This window comes from Canis aureus, chromosome 10 (genome assembly GCF_053574225.1).
Source record: "Canis aureus isolate CA01 chromosome 10, VMU_Caureus_v.1.0, whole genome shotgun sequence".
Taxonomy (NCBI): domain Eukaryota; kingdom Metazoa; phylum Chordata; class Mammalia; order Carnivora; family Canidae; genus Canis; species Canis aureus.
The window spans coordinates 2,668,686-2,690,926 of record NC_135620.1 but is presented as its reverse complement, the minus strand read 5'-3'; the positions used below and the strand labels follow the sequence as shown (position 1 = coordinate 2,690,926).

Here is a 22,241-nt window from a genome sequence, read left to right as displayed (position 1 = left end):
CAAAGAATACAAAAATGCTAATTTGAAAGGATATATGCACCCCTGTTTATAGCAGTATTATTTACAATAGCCAAATTATGGAAGTCGCCCAAGCATCCACAGATGAATAGATAAAGAGGATGTGGTCTATACACACACACACACACACACACACCGTGGAGTATTATTCATCCGTAAACATAATGAAATCTTGCCATCTGCAACAACATGGATGGATCTAGAGAGTATGATGCTAAGTGAAATAAGCCAATGAAAGAAAGACAAATACCATATGATTTCACTCATATGTCGAATTTAAGAAACAAAACAAAGGAAAAATAAGGGACAAACCAAGAAACAAACTGTTAACTATAGAGAGCACACTGATGGTCACTCGAGGGGAGGTGGGTAGGAGGATGGAAGAAACAGGTGATGGAGATTAAGGAGGGCACTGTGTGATGAGCACTGAGTGACGTAAAGAACTGTTGAACCACTATATTGTACCCTGGACACTAAAATAACACTGTATGTTAACTACATTGGAATCAAAACTTAAAAAAAGAAAATGTGGTCTTTCTCTCTCTCTCTCTCTCTCTCTCTCTCTCACACACACACACACACACACACAGGAATATTATGCAACCACAAAAAGAGAAAGAAACCTTGCTCTTTGCAATGATGTGGATGGACTTTAAGGGCATAATGCTAAGTGAAATAAGTCAGGCAGAGAAAGACAAATACCATATGATCTCTCTTATATGTGGAATCTGAGAAAACTAAACTCATAGATACTGGGCACAAGTAGGTGATTGCCAGAGGGGAGGTTAGGGGTGGGCAAAATGGGGGAAGGAGGTCAAAAGGTATAGACTTCCAATTATAAAGCAAGTAAATCCTGGGGTGTAGTCTATAGCATGGTGACTACAGTCAACATTGCTGTATTATATATTTAGAAGTTATTAAGAGAGTTGATCCTAACAGAAAGAAATTTCTCAGAAGTATGTATCCCTAAGCAATATATTACATAGCGTGCTTGCTTCTCAGTTTTATAAACATGGTGTCATTTTGTCTATAGCGCCCTGTGACTTGTTGTTGTTTTTTTTTTTCCCGCTGGACATGGTATTTCTGAGATGACGTCCATCGATATTTCTACCAGTCTGCTCTGTGACTTTTTCCATTTTCTTGACACAAGAGCTTGGTGTGTTCCACTTGTTGCTCCTAAGGGCAGGGCTCAGGGAGCACATGCACACACAATTCTCTGGACGCACCAATTTATACTACCACAGGTAGATTAGAACGGTTTCTATTGATCCGCCTCGTCTCCAGCATTTTTACTACCGCACATAACTAACTTTTTAATTGAATGAGCAGGCAGTGGTGCTGCTTCCTTAACTATTTGATAGAATGCACTGGGCCAATCACCTGGGCCTGATTTCTTTCTGGGACGGTTTCTAATTATAAATCAAATTCCTTTAACAGAAGAATCCTATTCAGATTTTCTATGACTCCTTGTATCAAGTTTGGGAAGTTATGTCTTTCAAGGCATTTGTCCCTTTCATCAAATGTACTGGTATGAAGTTCTTCATAAAAAGCAAAAACGAATGATTGGGACTTAATCAAGATAAGAAGATTCTGCACAGCAAAAGAAACAGTCAACAAAACTAAAAGACAACCTACAGAATGGGAGAAGATATTTGCAAATGACCTATCAGATAAAGGGCTAGTTTCCAAGATCTATAAAGAACTTATTAAACTCAACACCAGGGGATCCCTGGGTGGCGCAGCAGTTTGGCGCCTGCCTTTGGCCCAGGGCGCAATCCTGGAGACCCGGGATCGAATCCCACATCGGGCTCCCGGTGCATGGAGCCTGCTTCTCCCTCTGCCTGTGTCTCTGCCTCTCTCTCTCTCTGTAACTATCATAAATAAATAAAAAAAATTAAAAAAAAAGTTTAAACTCAACACCAAAGAAACAAACAATCCAATCATGAAATGGGCAAAAGACATGAAGAGAAATCTCACAGAGGAAGACATAGACATGGCCACCAAGCACATGAGAAAATGCTCTGCATCACTGGCCTTCAGGAAAATACAAATCAAAACCACAATGAGATACCACCTCACACCAGTGAGAATGGGGAAAATTAACAAGGCAGGAAACCACAAATGTTGGAGAGGATGTGGAGAAAAGGGAACCCTCTTGCACTGTTGGTGGGACTGTGAACTGGTGCAGCCACTCTGGAAAACTGTGTGGAGGTTCCTCAAAGAGTTAAAAATGGAACTGCCCTACGACCCAGCAATTGCACTGCTGGGGATTTACCCCAAAGATACAGATGCAGTGAAACGCCGGGACACCTGCACCCCGATGTTTCTAGCAGCAATGTCCACAACAGCCAAACTGTGGAAGGAGCCTCGGTGTCCATCGAAAGATGATGGATAAAGAAGATGTGGCTTATGTATACAATGGAATATTCCTCAGCCAGTAGAAATGACAAATACCCACCATTTGCTTTGACATGGATGGAACTGGAGGGTATTTTGCTGAGTGAAATAAGTCCATCGGAGGAGGACAAACACTATATGGTCTCATTCATTTGGGAAATATAAAAATTAGTGAAAGGGAATAAAGGGGAAAGGAGAGAAAATGAGTGAAAATATCAGTGAGGGTGACAAAACATGAGACACCTAACTCTGGGAAATGAACTAGGGGGGTGGAAGGGGAGGTGGGTGGGGGGTGGGGGTGACTGGGTGATGGGCACTGAGGGGGGTACTTGATGGGATGAGCACTGGTGTTATGCTATATGTTGGCAAATTGAACTCTAATTTAAAAAAAAAAAGAAAAAAATCCCTTGTGATCCCTTTAATGTCTGCAGGGTTTTGGTAACTTGTGTTTTCTCCTAGTCACTCCTGAATCTGTCAGTTTTATCAATTCTTTCAAAAGGGTTTTTTTTTTTTCTCTTGTTTTCTGTTTTATTCACTTTCCTATCTCATGAGATAATTTTTAAAAAATATATTTCATTTATTTATTCATGAGAGACACAGAGAGAGAGGCAGAGACACAGGCATAGAGAGGAAGAAGCAGACTCCCTGCAGGGAGCCCATGCGGTACTCGATCCCAGGACCCCAGGATCACAACCTGAGCCAAAGACAGATGCTTAACCACTGAGCCCCCCAGGGGCCCGTGAGATAATGTTTATAAACAACTTGGCACACCCTGTCTGAGAGATAGTAAGCCCTCAGACAGGCACCTCCTGCTGCTTAGCACATGTCTGTCCAGTGGTCGGGTGGATGGAGAGACAGGTGGCTGAGCAGAGAGCAGAGAACCCTGAAATCCAGAAGCACCAGGCAGGTCACTCCACCTATAGGCAGCCCTGACTGTAAACATCTCAGACCATAAATAGCATAGACTGAGATCCTAGGCCCACACAGGCTGGGTGATGCTGTGAGGTCCCCTCACATTCCTGAGCCTCTGTTTTCTCATCTGTAAAGCAGATGGAAGTTGCTGGGAAGAGTACCTGAGGCCACATGGTCCCAGTCGCTGGCCCAATGCAGGTGCTTCAACCTGTTTCTTTTGGATGTTCTTTGGATTGAAAAACAAAGGAACCATTTGCTGACCAAATAAATCAAGTAAATCTTTACTCTGCAGGGTCAGTATTTCTCTGATTTCAAGAGGCCATGCTCCTTCCTGCCCTTGGTGAGACCTGGTGCATGTAAAGCAGGAATTCCCCAATTATGATGATCCCTGGAGCAGGATGGAAAGGCCTTAAATGGGCAATACTGGAGCTTGGAGCAGCCTGGGTGGCTCAGTGGTTTAGCACCGCCTTCAGCCCAGGGCCTGATCCAGGAAACCAGGGATCGAGTCCCACGTCAGGCTCCCTGCATGGAGCCTGTTTCTCCCTCTGCCTGTGTCTCTGCCTCTCAATCTCTCTCTCTCTCTCATGAATAAATAAATAAAATCTTAAAAAAAAATACTGGAGCTTGTGTTAGCTTGTTTCGAAAATAATATAACCGAGGCAGCCTCTACCTCCAGTCCTGGGCCTTTCATAGATGAATCTGGACAACTCTTCCTGGCTGAGTTTATGGACCTTGATAGTTTGGGGCATCTTCGATGGAGGTGGCCTGAGTAGGGAGGCCTTAAGGAAGTCACGGAGACAGATGTGACATGCATGAGAAGGCTTCATTTTGTAAATGCAAGCCCAGGGAGCTCTGCTGGGCAAGGGAGGGCCAGCCGCGCTCCACCCCCCACCCCACCCCGCCCCGTGATCGTTACTGAAAGTGAGGGATGCATGTCGGGTCCCCAGGAAGGGAAGGAAATACACGCACTGTGGATGCCAACTCTGTACCAGGCCCTGGCACTGTGGGCTCCATTATGGTGTCTGGAACCCAGCCTCATTCTGGGACCGTAAGAGCAGTTCCCCAGCGAAGAAGCAGGGGGTTCAACCCTCGGCCGCATGATGGACACTGCTTCTGGTGGCCTCTGTTTCCTTGAGGAATCTTTGGGGGTTCTGCATGGAAGGTGCGTGGTGGGCACTTTTGCTGCAAAAAGCAACCCCCTGAGGCAGAGCCGGGTACACAGGCCAGGCAGCTCCCTGGAAGGTACTGGGAAGGATGACAGGAGGGTGGGAGGGGAAACAGATGGGACATCACAGTAAAGCGTGCAGCCCCAGGGCCCCAGCCGCTCCTCCCGATGGCCCCTCCTGATGCCACTGCTGGCAGCTGCTTTGCCCCCAGAAGGGCATGGGATGGGCTTCTCTTCCTAGATACGCATCCCTGTCTGAAGTTTTTAAAAAAGATTTTATTTATTTATTCATGAGAGACACAGAAAGAGGCAGAGACACAGGCAGAAGGAGAAGCAGGTTCCCTGCAGGGAACCCAATAGGGGACTGGATCCCAGGACCCTGGGATCATGCCCTGAATAGAAGGCAGACACTCAACCACGGAATCACCCAGGTGCCCCCATCTGTAATTATAAAACAACTTTGACCCAAAACACTTAGCATGAATTGAGTTTTGAGAGAAGACTCCAACAAATCCAGATTATGGCAGAAAACTGATGCGAAGACTTCAAACCCATGTCAGGAAAGACAAACAATATGGAGGAACTGTGGTAGATGAAAAGACTCTGGTAAACATGACAAACAAGGATGACACTTGATCATGGATTGGATCCCAGATGTAAAAATACAGCCCAGAAGGACATTCCTGGGGCAGCTGCAGAAAGCTGACAATGCACTGTACATGACAAAGATGTGGTGTTAATGTTGCTCCTTGAGTGTGATTCCTGTATTCAGGTTTTGTAGAATGTCCTTGTCCTGAGGAGATGCTGCCCTACTTGGGTCGTACACGGTTCAGGAGAAGTCATGAGCACTGAGGTAAAGTGCAAGCTGTTGGATGTTAATGACGAATGGAGTTAGTGGGGAGTACACCATACTGTTTGAAGCTTTCTTTCTTTTTAAGATTTTATTTATTCATGAGAGACAGACAGAGAGAGAGAGACAGAGAGAGAGGCAGAGACACAGACAGAGGCAGAAGCAGGCTCCATGCAGGGAGCCCAATGCGGGACTTGATCCCGGGTCTCCAGGATCAGGCCCTGGGCTGAAGGTGGTGCTAGACCCCTGAGCCACCTGGGATGCGCTGCTTGAAGCTTTCTCAGTGAAAAGCCTGGGGACATCTCCAGGTCCCTGGAGATAATGGCAGCTTCCTAAATGCAGATTGACCAGGAGAGCAAATAAAACCACTCACACTCAGGCCTAGAGCAAGACCCAGAGACAGTCTGCTGTCCCCTTGCTGCTGGTGTGAGACACCCAACCTGCAAGACACTCAACCTGCAGAGCCTGCTCTGGAGCCCTGCTAGCATGGCTGGAGGGGCAGTGACCCGGTGGGAGCGAGGAGCAGGCAACCAAGGCCAAGGATTTAGATAAAATAACACCAGAAGGAGACAGGCCCACCAGAGGGGGGCAATTCTGAGAGCAAGCAGGTCTGAGATCAGGTGGGAAGCAGAAAATGTATGGGACCAGAGTTGGCTGTCTCAGAAAGTCCCTACTTCTAGAGGCTGGGGGTAAAAGGTAGAAGCCCTTAGAGGGTCGGTGGTAAATGGACAGGAGGACATAGCACGGGGAATTCAAGGGTCTAGAGAAGCAAAAGCGAAGGGTAAATTCAGCAGACAGCTAACAAACCTGCAACCCCTTAAGACTCCAAGTAAGGGTAGTGCAGTTCCCAAAACCAACACAAGAGGGCACTCCTGAGCTAAGAAACCTGAGGTTACCCAACTCCCCAGTGCCAACCTACATTTGTCTATGATTAGCAGTCCCTGCAAACATAAAAACATTTCTAAGCTAACAGAAGGTAATAGACAATATCCATACAAAAGCAATATAAGGATCTGACAGCCATTCTCCCCATGAACCACTTTGTGGGTGAAAAACATAACACAGCGTCTTGACTTGAGCAGCCTTGAGAAAGCATTTGTGACAAAACCCCTTTAGTATGAATTTGAAAACTCAAAACAGAAATGAACACACACATACACACAGAAAAGAGATAAACATGAAACTATAACTGCCCAAACCCTGGAGAGAAATAAAAAACACAACATCATCTCAGAAGTGAAGCCTAAACTAGATGCTCTCTTTAGGGAAAATAGATTTGACTGCAATTTTAGTAAAGCTCATTGAGGAAACAAATGAAAACAATCATAAAACCAAAATGAAATAAAGTTAGTAGTGAAGAGGGTTATATAGAAAGTGATGGATACAAAAGATGGGCAAAAAAGATCTAGTGTATTGGTGTAGCTAGCATTGGAAGAAAAACAACATAACATTATAATTATTTTCCAAGAAAACTTTCTGGAAATAAAGGAAGACTTGAATGTGCGTATTCAACTGCTCCCCCAAATGCACCTGACAAAATTGATACTGAATGGGCAACTTAGTGAAATATCTTTGGAGCTCCAGGAAAAATGATCAAGTCACCCATAAAAGGAAGGAAAGTATGTTTATATCAGACTTCTTGACAACATGTAAGCAATACAACTCAGAGCAACATCATAACAAATTCAAGTAAAGCAAGTGTGAGCTGGGATTTTATAACCAGCCAAACTATCCTTTGGCTATCACCGGTACAAAACATCACTTCAACAAGAGAGAAATCAGGGAATGTGGTACTGATGAGTCCTTCTGGAAGAACCCATCAGAAGCTATGCTATAGCGAAGCAAGGAACGACTGGGGACACTGTAGCAAAAATAAATACCAGCAAACAGAATCCAACACCCCTATGTTGGACAGACTCTAAAGTGCCCACTATCTCTATCTCCTGGCATTAATGCTCTTCCTTGAGTGTGGATTGAACCTTTCCTCTAACCAAAAGAATATGGCGAAGGCAATAGGATGTCAATTCTGTGATTCTACTATGTAAGACCCTGTCTTGCTAGAAGATTTACTCTAGATAAAAGAACTCAAGAGAGTTCTTGGCCAGCCTAAAGGAGCAAGAGGCTGTGTTGAGGAAGCTGACAAGACAAGGAACTATAGGTAGCCCCTAGTAACTGTGGGTGGCTTCCAGAATCTGAGGACAGATTCCAGCCAACCACCAGCAAAACACTTAAGCTCTTAGGCAACTGGAAAGAAGTGAGTGCTGCTGGCAACAACATGAAGAGAAAAGTGGACCCATTTCTAGCTGAGCCTTTGGATGAGGACCCAGTCCTGGCCAACACCAGCAGGAATCCAGAAAAGCTATGCCTGGACTTTGGATCCGCAGAAACTATGAGATAGTTGATGTGTGTTGTTTTAAGCTACTAAGTTTATGCTAACATATTACACAGCAATAGATGGCTCACATAACCATATTAAAACATATATCATGCCCAAGTGGCTTCCACTTCAGGAAGGCAAGGATGGCTTAATATTCATATTTAATAAATTTTGCATCTTATTGTTTGCCTTATCCTCTCATCCAGAACTTGAAATTAGGAAATCCATTAATATGATTCATCTTATTGTGCTGGCTTCAGCAGCACACATACTGAAGTTGGAATGATACAGAGAAGATTAGCATGACCCCTGCACAAGGATGACATGCAAATTGGTGAAGCATTCCATATTTTAAAAATATATATGATTCATTTATTCACAGTGCTAGGAGAAATATCATATAATTATCTCCGTCTATGTCTTCAATGAAAATCAATATTCATTCCTGGTTTTAAGAAACCAGCCCTTCCCCAAAGAGGAATTAAGGTGTATTCCCACCTACATACACAAATATCTCCCTATCCCCTCTCCTAATCAGCATCTCTCCCAACAGAGACTAGAGGTCTTTTTACTAAGCTCAGGAGCAAGGGGAGGAGGCTCATTTATATTCAATTTTTAGTACTGAATTGAAGCTATTTAGCCAGCTTCATTAGAGAAAGCAAGTAGATGCATAAAAATCAGTAAAGAAGTCAAACTATTTCAATTTTCAGATGACAGAATACCCAAACCCTCTAAAAGAACCCATGAAACTAACAACAAAATAAATTCAGTGCGGTAGACACAAAAACAACAGGCACACAAAAAATGATCTGTCCAAGACATGACGGAAGAAAAAAATTCCTAAGGCAGCAAACAGAGCCAAGTACTCATGAATAAACTTAACAAAAACATGTGAGGAAAACTTCAAAATGCTCCCAAGAGTGGTCTTGAGCAAATAAAAGACGAAGTATTCTAGAACACCTAAAAAGACATTCCTTGGTTTTGGATAAGATGGCTCAACTTGATAACAATGTCAATTACCCTGAAGTGCATCTGAGAATGTGGTATGATCCCAACAAAAGATAGCCATACACAGGAAGAGCTAGGATCCCCCGACACAAAAGCAGAGGGAGGATGACAGGCCCTACCAGATACTGAAACACAGTAATGGGAGTTGAGCTCAATCTCTCCCTCTTATTGCAATAATTGTAGATAAAGCCTTCCTTGTGTTTGCACACATATGCATACATGCACGCACGTGCATGCACACACAATGACAGTTTTGCAATTTCCGCCATGGGGAACCAGCACATGAAGAGATGGACCTAGTAAGACAGACATGGAAGCCTGGAATAAGTCCATTGCATTCAGGTGTTTATTATACGATACAGGTGCATTTCAGATCACTGGGGAAAAGATGGCGTCTTCACTGTACCATGTTGGGATAAAGAGACATTTGGAAAAAGATTCAATTGGGCCCATAAACAAGCATTGGAAAACATGGGTAGATTCCATACAACCAGTATCAGAACAGCCTTTCTTTTTTTTTTTTAAATTTTATTTATTTATGATAGTCACAGAGAGAGAGAGAGAGAGAGAGAGAGAGAGGCAGAGACACAGGCAGAGGGAGAAGCAGGCTCCATGCACCGGGAGCCTGATGTGGGATTCGATCCCGGGTCTCCAGGATCACGCCCTGGGCCAAAGGCAGGCGCCAAACCACTGCGCCACCCACGGATCCCAGAACAGCCTTTCTAACTAGGATTCAAAATCTAGATGCAATAAAAGAATGATTAAATCAAATATATTAAAAATAGAAAGATTTTAATGGCAAAACCCATTATAAACAAAATTTAAAAAGACCTGGGGGAAACATTGGCAATAATAATAAAGATAAAACACTAATCTCCCTAATACGTATTTAAACAACCTTTTAAATCTAAGGGGGAAAAAAAGGCCAAAAATCCAACAGGAAGTGGGCAAAATAGATGGACAGGCAGTTCATGGAAAAAGATAGTCAAAGGGCTTGAAAACATACACACAGATGTCCAGTTGCACTCACAATAGACATGTAAATTAAAATGCACTAAAATGCTATTTCCCGGCTCTGAGAGTGGCCAGGTTGCAGGGGAAACAGACACTGCCATACATTGCCAGGGGAGAAGGGGAATTTGGAGTAGCTAACATATAAATACATATTTACTCCTACTTCTGGAATTAAAGATACACCTCCACAAATGCAAACAACGTATGTGCAAGGCTATCCTTTCCCTTGTGGTTTGGAGTAATGAAAGCCTGGAAAACACAAATGTCTATCCGTAGAGCACAAGCTGAGTTAAGTGCGATACAGCCACTCGATGGAATACTAGGCGGCTGTATAAAACAATGAGGAAAGTCTATGAACCAGTAAGCAGATATTTTTAATTGAAAAAAAGTGAGATGCAAAGGAGATGGGTAACGCACAAATAAATGGCTTGCTTTGCAAGAGACACCCAGGAACAGTAAACCAGAAATGATTTCAAATGGTTACACCCAGTGTGAAGACAAGAAGAATCAGCGACAGGATTGAGACTTCTCGGTATAGCTTTCTTTAAGTTTTGACATTGAACCATGTAAATGTTTTATATACTCAAAAAATCAAAGAAAATTATATCATAAAGACTAAAAGGGAAAAAAAAACCAAATTGCATGCAAACAGAAATAGATGAAGCTATCTGTATACTCGAGCTGGTACTACACACTCACACAGAGCTCCCTGCACACCCACAGACATCCTGAATTTGACCTGGTAGGTTTCGGTAGGCAGTGGTTTGGATGTAGTGACTCTAAAACTCTTTGGGATGTATTCTAAGACTATGCAGATGATTACATATATTGATGTTTGGGGAGAACCTGGTTCTTAGTGTGGGAGGAAGATGAAAACATTAATTTTTAGTTAAAAAACAGATTTCTTCCCTCAGTGCATTGAGAAGACCTAGAGACAATGGCATCAAGGCAAGCACTGCTAATGTCGAGATACTAGTTTCGGACACCCACCCCCCACTAAAAGGTGTGGAGGATTCGTGGAGAAGGGGCTGACTCTATATGTCTGGGTCAAAATACAAGTGAGAGCAGGGACACTGCTCAAAGACTTATAGGACATGTCCAAAGGGACATGTCCAGAGAGCAGCCTGAACACCTGGCCTAAACATCTAGCAGCATCCCTGTGAACTTGGGATGGGTGTCCCTCCTGCATCGGACACAGGGAGGTGCAAGACCACCAGGGATCCACTAGGGACATGGAGGGACTGGGGCAGTGTGCAAGCCCAAACCAGGCTCCCTCGTCCACCACTTGCAGAATGCTCCAGCCTCCTCATGTCTCCTGGCCCTGTAAGGAGCCACGGGGACATCCCCACGAGGATGGAGGTGACTCTACATTGGGTGGGTTGGCTCCTCCTAGAAGATCCATGGCAGACTCCAGCAGCCTCCTTCCTGCTCCCCTTCCTGCCCCCTGAATTCTCTCTGCCTGCCTCCGGGGAATTATTTCCCCAAACTCTAAACCTTCTGGGGACTGTGCACTGCACCCAGAGGAAAATCCAAACTTCACTGCACCCCTCAGTGGCTCTGTGTCAGCTCCTTCACCCACCGCCTGTGTCTGCCTCAGGGGCCCCGCATCTGCTGTTCCCTCAGACCTTGTTGGTGGGCTCTGCCCTTGAAACTGCATCCCAGCCAGGGTTCCTGGTCCGAGGCTCTCCCTGACCCTCGCTCGCCAGGCTAAGGCTAGGCCCCCACCCCAATCTCTCTCTGCTCCGATAACCCTGTTTGATTTTCTTCCTAGCAGGTACCCTCCGCCAGGACCTCGGTGTTTTCTCTGCTGGCTCAGCTTCTCTAAGCACTTGCTGGGGCTGGGAGCAGACAGCTCCCAGTGGGGGCTCAGTGCATGCTCTGGCCAGTGAGCCGGGACCCCAAGCCTCCCCTGGCCACCTGGCACAACGGCTGGAGTATGGCTTGTGGAGCCAGTGCTCCCAGGGCTGGAAACCCAGCTCTGTCACTTCCTAGTCCTGTGACCTTGAATAAGTCTTGTCACCTCTCAAGGCCTCAGTCACTTGCACTGTAAGACGGGAAGACATCTCCTGCCCACAGGTGAATCTTTGCAGGCACTTCAGTGGGGACTGAAGCTCAGCAGGACATCTGCGTCAGGAGCCCCGGAGGCAGGAGGGAAGGGGCGGGGGGGGGGGGGTGAGGCCGCCCACCGCCCCAAGCTGCCCCGGCTGCCCCTTCCACACGCGCCCCAGGCCATGGGGCAGGCTTGGGAGGACCTCCACTACCTCCCCTCGGGCCTGCCTTGCTCTCCCTGAACACAGAGAGGAGTGACTCAGGGTCCCCTGCCCCTGTCCACGGCCACTGCGAGAGGCACAGGCTCCGAACCCCAAACTGTCCCACCGTCCCCCGCGGGCTCTCTGATGGCGGTGGCGCCCGTTCTTTCCTTCATCTCGCCCCAGTTTCCGAGACAACATCGTCCTCCCGCCCCCTTCATCACGAGCACCCGGCAGCCCAGCTGCTCCCACTTCATAGAGCGGGAAACTGAGGTGCGGTGCGAGGCGGTGGCCTCGGGTCCGAGCTGGCTCCTCTTCGGGAGGCTGCGGAAGCTCGCGGCTCACCCCAAGCGCGCTGGCGGGGGGCGCGCAGGGAGCCGGCGCCCGCTCCACGGCCCGGGCTGCGCCCTCCGCAGGGCCCCGCCACCCCCCGCCCCCGCGGACCGACCGGCCGGACGCGCGCACCGGCCCCCGCGCGCGCACCTGTGCCCGGGTCGGGCCTGCGCGTCCCCGCCCCGCCCCGCCCCGCCCCGCCCCGCCCGCAGCGCCCGAGTCCTGCCCGGCCGCGCCCCCACTCACCGGCTCCCTGCGCGCCCGGCCCCGGCCCGGCCCATGGGAAGCGCCCGCCGCGCCCACCGCGAGCTGCGGCTCCTGGCCCCGGGCGCTGCCCGCCGCCCACAGTCGCCGAGGTGCCCCCTCCCGCCCGCGCGGCGCCCGCAGCGGCCCCGAAGCAGCGCGGCGCGGCGCCCCCTCGCGGCCGCCCGGGGGAGCGCGGGGCGCGGGGCGGGGCTGCGGGCGCCCTCCCCGCCCGGCTCCTGGGCCTCCGCGCCGCCCGCCGCCCGCCGCCCGCCGCCCGCCGCCCTGCCCCGCGCCCCTCCTCGGCTCCCGACCCCGAGGTCGAGGCGGAGCGCGGCCGTCCGCCCCGGCCCCCCCACCCCGGTGGCCGGGACCCACGCGAGCATCGGCGGCGTCCCCCAGCGTGGCTCCTGCTGGGCTCCGGCCCCGAGCCACCCCCACCGGCTCTCTCGCCCTGCAAGCCCCCGGCCCCGAGACCTCGCTTCACCCCCTTTCCCGGGCCCTGGCCGCTGCTCTGGCCTTTCCTCCTTCTGCGATGGCCACTCGGGTGTGCTCTGTCGGGGTCCCTGAGTCCCGTGGGCGCAGGGCGAGTCTCCAGGGGGCAGGGAGGCTGCCTCCGCCCCGCCCCGCCCCCGCCCCGCCCCACGGCTCTCCGCGGGGGAGGGGTGGCAGGCCCGGGACCGGCCCGCACGGAGGGTGGGTCCCCGCTCTGAGGTCGCTGGGTGCTCTTTCACTGTTAGAATGCTGGAGGGAGCCTCGGCAGGATCCGGCCACCTTCCTCAACTGGCGCCACCCGGACTTTAAATTTTCCTGGTGTATCCCAGCATAGAGATCAGGACGGCGGTCCTCTGTTTCAGTCAGAACCTGTCCAATGAAACGTGGCAGGAGACCCAACCCAAACAGCTTCAACAAAAATAATTTATTGGCTCACGAAGCATGTAAAAAATTTAAAAGCCAAGGAATAGCTGGATCCAGGTGCTGAAACAATATAAATGGGAATCCACCTCCCCCATCTCTCAGACTCGCTGTGGCACAGTGGCCCCGCAGCTTTGGGTTGACACCCTCAGAAAGAGTGCGCACCTGTGTGATAGTTCTGGCAAGAGCCCAAGGCTGCCGCCCACAGGCTTGGAGGAGCTTGGCTCAGGCCCACAGACCCGGACACTGAGGATTACAGGCCCGGGTGTTGCCTCCCTGGAGCTGGGATGAAGTTTGCTCTGTGTTAACCCTGAGGATGGATGGAGCAGGGCTCCGCTCCAAGCATGTCCTGAGAGCTGTTTCCACTGGATGAGTGACAACAGCAGAGTCCAGCCCATGGTTTGCATGGTTGGGGAAATAGGCCTGGAGTCAGCAGGTGCCTGCCTGGGGCACACACGTGTGTCAGGGCCGGTGTGGGTTGATTGGATGGGGCAGGGAGGCAACAGGACCTTGGGACGGGACCAGGGCAGAGGCTGGCTCCCGCGAGGGTGATATCCAAGACCGACGTCAGGGGTTGGGCTGGGGTGAAGAGGCAAGCAGGGGACAACGGCACGTGCTGGGGCCAATCCTCAGGCTGGGATGCTTTCCCCAATTCCCTCCCATCCCGTGGCCCTCAGGTTAGGCCCAGGGTGTTACCAGAGGCATGCTGGGTTCTAGGGTGAGAAGGTTGCAGGAGAGCACTGGTAAGAGCCGGCCTGCTCATCTGTGACATGAGGCGTCAGAGCAGCCATGCGGGACCTCCCAACCCAGTGCAGCTCAGAGAAGCAGGGCAGTCTCTCCACACCCTGCTGCCTGTCTTGGAGCAAAAGCTCCAGGGTCGCTGACACATGATTGCCACACTGAGTGAAGAGTGGGTGCCGGGGGTTGGGGCAGTGCTGGGGGGAGCAGCTGAAACCCCAGGGCAAACTTGCCTGTGGCCACAGTTCATGTCCCAGTGGGGCAGTGGGTGGGGCTGTGCCCTGTGGTGGGAAGAAACGGTCCCGCGAGGTCTGCTGTGTCTCTTCCTGCTGCACAGGAGGTCAGGTGGATGCCAAGGGAGCAGCACAGCCCTGCAGCCCCTTGAGCCGAGTCCTGATCTGGCCTTGGACAGGGCCACTCCAGGGGAGCTCTGGCTGCTGGCGCTGTGTCTGGGCCCTGCAAGAGGTCAGGCCCAGTGTCCATGCCTAAAGAGGAGGAGAGGGTGCGAGACAGAGCAGGAGCCCAGGTGGCAGGCGGCAAGGCCAGGCCGGGGCATCCTGGGGTATGAGAAGCTGGGACTCTGTTCTCCGGATGTGGCCCAGGGGAGGTGAACTGTCCCCAGGTGTATGGTCTTGGCATCCACGAACCCTTTCCTCACACCCCTCGCCCCTCTCCTGGTGGCCCTGGGCTCAGATGGTATGTCTCCTACCCTGAGACTCTGAGGCCACCTGAGCTTGCTCCACTGGCCCAGCACTGGGCTGGCAGGGCTGGGGTCCTCATCACCAGAGGGTGGAGGAGAGGGAGAGGGTGGTGGGCAGGGGAAGGGGCAGCGCTGGGGGTTATTGCCAGAGGAGAAGCGTCCGGGTGATGAAGGATGAGAAGGATGCCTGAGGAGTGACAGAAGTGGCTGGGGCCTGGCCAGAGTGGCTAGAGTGGACAAGGATCTGCTGAGACTGGGGTCAGGGAGGATACGAGGAGGACGCCTGGAGTCTCCTGGGCTGGGGTGCTGGGCCCTTCGTGGGCCGCCAGGGCTGGAGGGAGGGGACGCTGGGGTTCTCTGCACCTGGAGCCTGCGAGAGATGGCAGCATGTTTGTCCCAACCCTTGGCCCAGCAAGAGCAGATGACTCAGAAAGGAACCTGACCTGAGCAGGGCAGCCGAATGGTGTCACCAATAACATTTGTGAGTGGTGCAGACAGAACTTTGGGCTCCAGCCAACATTGTATTAGTGCAACTCCGAACTCATCTGTCCTTGGGTCTGGGGCAAATCCTCCACGCTTATAGCAAGGGCAAGGCTCCAGGGGAGAGCCAGCCACTGGCGGGGGTCACTGTGAGTGAATGGGACCCCTCCTTCCATTCATGGGTTGAAATCCTCAGCCCCAAGGTGATGGTATTAAGATGTGGGCCTTAGGGAGGTGGCGGTCTGGGTCCAGTGAGTGAGCCCTCATGAACGGGGTTAATGCCTTTCTATAAAAGACACCCCAGAGAGCTCCCTTGCCCCTTCTGTGAGGACACAGGGAGACAGTGTCCATCTGTGCACCCGGACATGGCCCCCCACCAGAACTCAGTGATGCTGGCTCTCTGACCCTAGACCTCCAGCCTCTAGGACCGTGAAAAGTAAGTCTCTGTGGTTTATGAGCCGCCTGGTCTGTGGCCCTTTGCTATAGTGGCCTGATGGGACCAAGACAGCCACATTTGATTCTTGTTCATGGGCCAGGGTCCTGACTACGCACCGATGCCCCCTGAGTGAGGGTCAGAGAGAGGGAGGGTGTGCACTTTTGCGTGTGTGTTCTGGTGTGTGTTCCGTCTATGTGCATGGTGCATGCATATGGCACAGGCATGTTTTATGTGAGTGTGTGTGTTCTGTGTGGTGTGCATGTGTGTGTGGGGGGATGAATGTGACTGTGTTCCCCATCTGCTCCTCACCCCCCCCCCGCCTGGCACAAGGCTCCAAGCGGGGCTGGTCTGAGGACAGAGGCAGGCATTAAAGGTGGGGTCCCCTGGTGGCAAAGCCTGAGGTCTGTGCAGATGGTTTGTGTGGGTGAGGACCCCGGGAATCCAGGGAGAACAGAGAGACAGAAGTAGAGAAGGGGGAATAGCCCGCAAAGGGTGCATTACTGGGATGGGTACACTCATGGCCAGCATGGGCTCAGATCTTGGGAAACTGTGTGGGGAGTGTCCCCGCCTCTTTTGCTGAGAGAGCTTAGTTATGTCCCCTGTACTTCCAGATGGCTCCTGCAGGAAGGCTGAGCAGACTTTGTATATCAAGCAGAATCCGAGGTGGAAACGCAGAACGGGAGGTGGGCCGCTCCTGACACGTGCACGGAGCCATCCACCCAGGCTCTGAGCTAGGTGGGACTCAGCATGGGGTGCAAAGCTTGCCAGCAACAGTGCCCCCACCTAGGAACATTCAGATTCCCTCAGGTTCCACGTTAGGTCCACATGGTCACTCCCCTCCTCCGCCACTCCCTGGATCCTCCGTACCCGCAGGCAGCAACTCCACTAGCCTAGGTGGCCACTGGGGACACCTGCTGTCCTGGAGGTATAGATCAAAGGAGATATAGATCAGAGGAGCCCCCACTGGGTCCCGGGGGCAGCATCCAGCACAGCCTCAGTCTGTGGGCCCGGGAAGCACCTCCCTAGCAACCTCAGCCTCCAAGCTCAGGGAGGCAAAGTTGCAGTGTGATGTGACTGCTGGGTTCTAAGGGGACTGATGGCATGAGCCTCCTGCCCCCTCTGAGTGCTCCTAGCTCCTGCCACACTGGAGACCTCGCTTTTCCAGGCTGTCCAGTGCCACCATGCAGAGGCATCACCCAGAACTTTTGGAGAGGCAGCACCCCAAGACCCCCATCGAGACTCAGGTTTGGGCATCTTAGTGGTCCCTCAGTCCCCGGGTAACGCAGATGCTGGCAGGAGATGGGGCACATTCTGGAAAAACACTGACTGTAGGGGATGCAATGTGACCACCCCCATTTGTGGTGGGCAGATAGCGGCCCTCAGGGGCTGTCCACATCCTGATCCCTGGAACCTGTGAGTAGGTGACCTGACACAGCAAAGGGCACTTTGCAGGTGTGGTTCAGTTAGGACTCTGAGATGGGCACATGCTCCTGGATTATCTGGGTGAGCCAAGGAACGTGGCCAGCCTCTGGAAGTGGGAAAAGGCAAGGAACAAATCCCCCCTCACCCCACCCCAAGCCTCCAAGAGGACCTGGTCCTGCACACAGCTTGCTTCAGCCTACTGAGCCCCGTGTGGGACTTCTGACCTACAGAACTGCACGATAACGTGCTTGTGTTGTTTTGAGCCATTAAGTTTGTGGTAAGTGGCAACTTGAGACAGCAGCCAGTAGGAAACTAAGACACCATTCCACAGAAGAGGCTCAGAGTGGGCAGGCAGTTTGTGCAGGTGGCCCAACAGAGCCAGCACCCAAGTCCTCCCTGCCTTCCTCTGGCTGCCCCGTGTGGGGTGGGGGAGGCAGAATGGCTGGGGTAGGGAACTGTCCTCCGCAGGGCCCACGCATGGCTGAGCAGAGAGGATGTATGCTCGGCCTGGTCCTGGGAGCTCATTTATGACACAGATGCTAGAGACCCTATCAAGGGCTGAGACTCAGAGGGTCCGGTGGGCACAGGAATCTGCATCCTACAGCAGTGGCACCATCACTGCAGCATCAACATGGTACCGGCCTTCGGTTCTTTATGATGGACCAGCAGAGAGAACACAAAATGCGCTTTTGGGACATCCATCGGTCCTAAACATGATGCTGGTGACCCCAATAATATACAGGTAAAGGTGTAGCGGTGGCAGTGGGTGGGGACTCAAGTTTGAAAAACAGCCATGTGGTCCACTGGGACCCACAGAGGTTGCCATGGAGTCAGTGGCACGGTGGTCACGGCTGTGTCCTGGAGGCTCATTCCAGGGCTGGGTGAAGGGCAGGCAGTAGCTGGACAAGAGTGGATGCCGGGAGACCCTCTGGCACAACAGCCGAGGTCCCTACGCATAAGGACAGGGTTGCAGCCCGGTGGTGGTAGAGATGGGGAGAAGGCAGCAGAGCTGACTTATCTTTTGGTGATGGAGGTGAGGGGTTAGGTCCTCCTTCACCCAGGTGACTTCTCCTTGTCTTCAGTTGTCAACTCTCCTGCATTAAGTGTCTGATTGCAGCCACAGAGCAGAGTGTCCAGGGGTAGGGTCTGTGCTGGTTTATGGTCCAGGTATTTATGAGCTGCTCGGTAAGCATTTGTGGAACTAAATAAAGGAATGGCCTGTGATTGGGTGAGGAGAAGAGGGGATGGGGGCGGGGGGGGGGGGGTGGACCTGGGAAGGGGAGCTGGGGAAGCACTGCAGCCCGGGTGAGGAGGGTTAGGATTCTGCATGTGGTCCTGTGGAAGGATGCATCTTCGTTTGCACGGAGGCAGCAGGACTTCCCTGGGGACCAGGGCTCTCTACCTCCAGCGGAGCGGCTGTCTGGGGCATCGGCAGGCTAACAGGACACAGGCACTGCACCTCAGCAGTGCTAGGCCTGGTCTCTGTCCTCTCACCGGGTGCAGCCACTGCCTACTTCTCCTGGTTGGTTGGGTGCCAGGCGGTCCCTTACTGGTGGTGTATCATGCGTTTCTGGTGGCCAGCTCATATGTGGGTACACACACACACACACACACACACACACACACATATACATGCATGTGCTCCAGTCTCCATCAGGAGGTGGCTTCAGGCTGTGGCTTTGGGATGTTTGACATTTCTGCTTCCCCCTGCTCTTCCCTGAATAAGCCCTGCCACTCCCCAAAGGAAGCTCTTTTCAGAGTTTTCTGAGCCCTTTTTTTTAAAACAAAAATAGGTTATTTATTGAAACAGTTGTGTTGAGTTACCCTCCCATTCTGGAAGCCAGACAATGTTGGATTCAGTCAGCATCCGTGGAAAGGGCATATGATCTTGATTTTTTTCCTTTTTTTTTTTTTTTTAAGATCTTATTTATTCATGAGAGACACAGAGAAAGAAAGGCAGAGACACAGGCAGAGGGAGAAGCAGGCTCCATGCAGGGAGCCTGACATGGGACTGGATCTCAGGTCTCCAGGACCACACCCTGGGCTGAAGGCGGCGCTAAACCACTGAGCCAACCGGGCTGTCCTTTTTCCAGTTTTGGAATCAAGAGGATACCAACCTCCTAAAGGTAGTTGGGTGGTTTGGAAATCTTGGATTAGGTAAGGTTTTTCTGTTGTGTGGCAGTTTAGTACAAACTGGCTTGGAAGACTGATTTGTCCTGGAGAAATTTCAAGGGGTAGGGGTGGCCTTTGGTTGCCACTTCCCCTTCTCTGATGGTCACTGGTCTGTTGGACTTTTCTGGAGACTGTCCAGAACTTGCAGTAGCTATGAGCATGGGACTGGCACCTACCTGACTGGTCCAGACCCTGTTTGCACATAAGCTGGCTGTGGGAGCTCATGTTGTCTGCCTGCCTCTGTCCCCCAACTTCACGATGGAGAAAATAATGCTGAGCTCACGGGAACTATAGAGAGTGGATAAATTCACCTGTACCGTATACTCAGTCGTCACTCTTGAGACAACTGCAGTCTTTTTAGTGCTATTGAAAATGATCTTTTTGCAGATTATCATATGCATTGGAACATTGCAAATATCACATCTATGATTATCTCCCTTCGCTGTTACTTGTATATTCTTTTTTTCCTTGACTGGTATTGCCAGAGATTTGTCTACCTTAGTAGTGTTTTGATTTTGGTGATTTTCTCCTCTCATTTTTATTTTTTAGTTTCTTATCCTTGTCCTGTTTCTATTACTCTTACTTTTTTGTTTCTTTGGGCTTTGCTCTGTTGCTCTTCTGCCAATCCCTCCAGTTGGATATGAACTCAAGTGTAACAGTTTGTCTTGTTTTTTTTTTTTTTGAAGATTTTATTTATTTATTCATGAGAGACAGAGAGAGAGAGGCAGAGACACAGGCAGAGGGAGAAGCAGGCTCCCTGCAGGGAGCCCGACGTGGGACTCGATCCCAGGACCCCAGAGTCACGCCCTGTGCCGGAGGCAGACACTCAGCCGCTGAGCTATCCAGCCATCCCTAGTTTGTCTCGTCTTATGATAAATGTATTTAGGTCTTAGCTGAGGGCTACCAGATATGGTATGTTGTGTTTTTGAGAGGCCATGCTCTTTTAGGAATATCTCAATTTTTTTTTTCATGATTTCAGCTCTTTCACGTAGATTGCTTATAGTGCACTGCTTAGTCCCCAAATGGGGGAGATCTTTTCTAATTATTTTAAATTTTACTGCATTATCATAGAAAAGCAGTTGTGGGGCACCTGGGAGGTTCAGTGAGTGAAGCATTTGCCTTCAGCTCAGGTCATGATCCTGGGGTCCCAGGATCGAGCCCCACATTGGGCTCCCTGATCAGTGGGGAGTCTGCTTCTCCCTCTGCTCTTCTGCTATGCCCTCTCTCAAATAAATAAAATCTTTTATAAAAGAAAATCAGTTGTATATTGCTTGACTTTGGGATTTACTGAGATGCCCTCTGTGGCCTGGCACATAGTCTGCTTTCCTTTAAGTTCTATGTGTGATGAAAGGGAATTTGCCTATTGGGTATAACACTGTGTATGAGCCCAAGTTAAATTGGCATTCCAATCTTCTAGATCTTTGCTCATTTTTCACCTGCTTGACCCGTTAGTTTCTGAGAGGAATGGATTCCAACTATACTTTTTTTTCTCTCTGTGGTACCATCAGTCATTTTACACACACACACACACACACACACACACACACAGATTCTTCAGCAGATTTTCTCAAGTCATGTGGACACATTTACCCACAAGAACGCTGCTTATTATAAACCCTATGAACACACCCACTTTTGATATATAGGTGTTTATGTGCATGTGTCTCTGTGTACTTACATTTTTGTCTGCAAAGTGCAAGCATGCACCTCAGGTATGCATGAGATTATAGATTTTAAAAAGTCTGGTTGCCCGTATGTAAAAATAAGTAGGGGGAGATTTGTGACTATAGATATATCAGCATAAATGCATGTATTACCTACACAGGTATATACCCTGCGCAGATACAGAGAAGGCTAAAGTGCATGTGGTAAAGTGTTTGTATCCTGGGAACCTGGGTGAAGAAAGGTATACAGGGAATCCTTTGAATATTTTTGCGACTTTTTTGTCACTCTGAAACTACTTCATTATCACTATTTTTAAAATTTTCAGTAGGCTCCAGGCCCAACATGGGGATTGAACTCACCACTCTGAGATCAAGAGTTGCAAGCTCTAGCAACTGAGCCAGCCAGGTGTTCCCACTCTGAAACTACTTCAAAACAAAAAGTTAAAAGCTGAATGCGGTCAGAGGACTGGTGGGAATCAGGAATTGAGGAGCTTCCCTGGCCACAGTTATGGCCATTTAAGTCTCAAAAAGAATGGTTTGAAGGGCACTTGGGTGGCTCAGTGGTTGAGCATCTGCCTTCAGCTCAGGTTGTGATCCTGGGGTCCTGGGATCGAGTCCTACATCAGGCTTCTCACAGGGAGCCTGCTTCTCCCTCTGCCTATGTCTCTGCCTTCTCTGTGTCTCTCATGAATAAATATTTTAAAAGTGGTTTGAATACTCAACGAGAAGAGAAAACAAGCCCTCCTGTGATACCACTTGAGGCAGCGATTAAACCCACATCCTACTCTGAAAACTGGTGGCTGGAGAGAAGGGACAGGTGTGGAGTCCACCCTTCAGCCAGGCTGCCCTTGGGGGCCACCAAGCAGCCCCAGCTGATGCCATGAGGCTCTCCCTGAAAGCGGAACCCCAGTAATGGTGTCAAGAGGTGGGGGAGGGCAGAATCATGGGCCTCCATCTTCCTTTAGCTCTCATGAGATTCCTGCTTGTGGCAAGGATGACCACCTGGGGTTGGCAGCACATGGCACCCCCAAAGTAAGCCCACATGGATGACCTTCTGGTCAGGGGGAGAAAGATTGTGACTCTATATGGCTGTAGGATACAGGAATGGGCTGGAGACCCCCAAACCCAGAGGGCAATTTTAGCATCTC

The 22,241-nt window shown here is 50.4% G+C and overlaps 1 protein-coding gene and 1 non-coding gene across 22 annotated transcripts in view; one reads left to right on the top strand and one right to left on the bottom strand.

Moving 5' to 3' along the window:
- Positions 1–13,286, bottom strand: part of RASGEF1C (RasGEF domain family member 1C) — an 80,449-nt gene extending 67,163 nt beyond the window's left edge. For 7 of the 21 annotated variants that reach the window (XM_077911103.1, XM_077911110.1, XM_077911108.1 and 4 more), the window contains exon 1: positions 13,054–13,286. The gene's annotated coding sequence lies outside the window, so the exon portion shown is untranslated. Of the gene's footprint in view, positions 1–12,569; positions 12,664–13,043 lie in introns of those variants that run through there. The other 14 variants (XM_077911109.1, XM_077911102.1, XM_077911115.1 and 11 more) reach the window with 6 other exon arrangements.
- On the top strand, positions 7,967–8,073 carry LOC144322887 (U6 spliceosomal RNA). The gene has a single exon (XR_013388485.1). It is a non-coding gene; the product is annotated as a U6 spliceosomal RNA (small nuclear RNA).
- Positions 13,287–22,241: the final 8,955 nt, after the last annotated feature.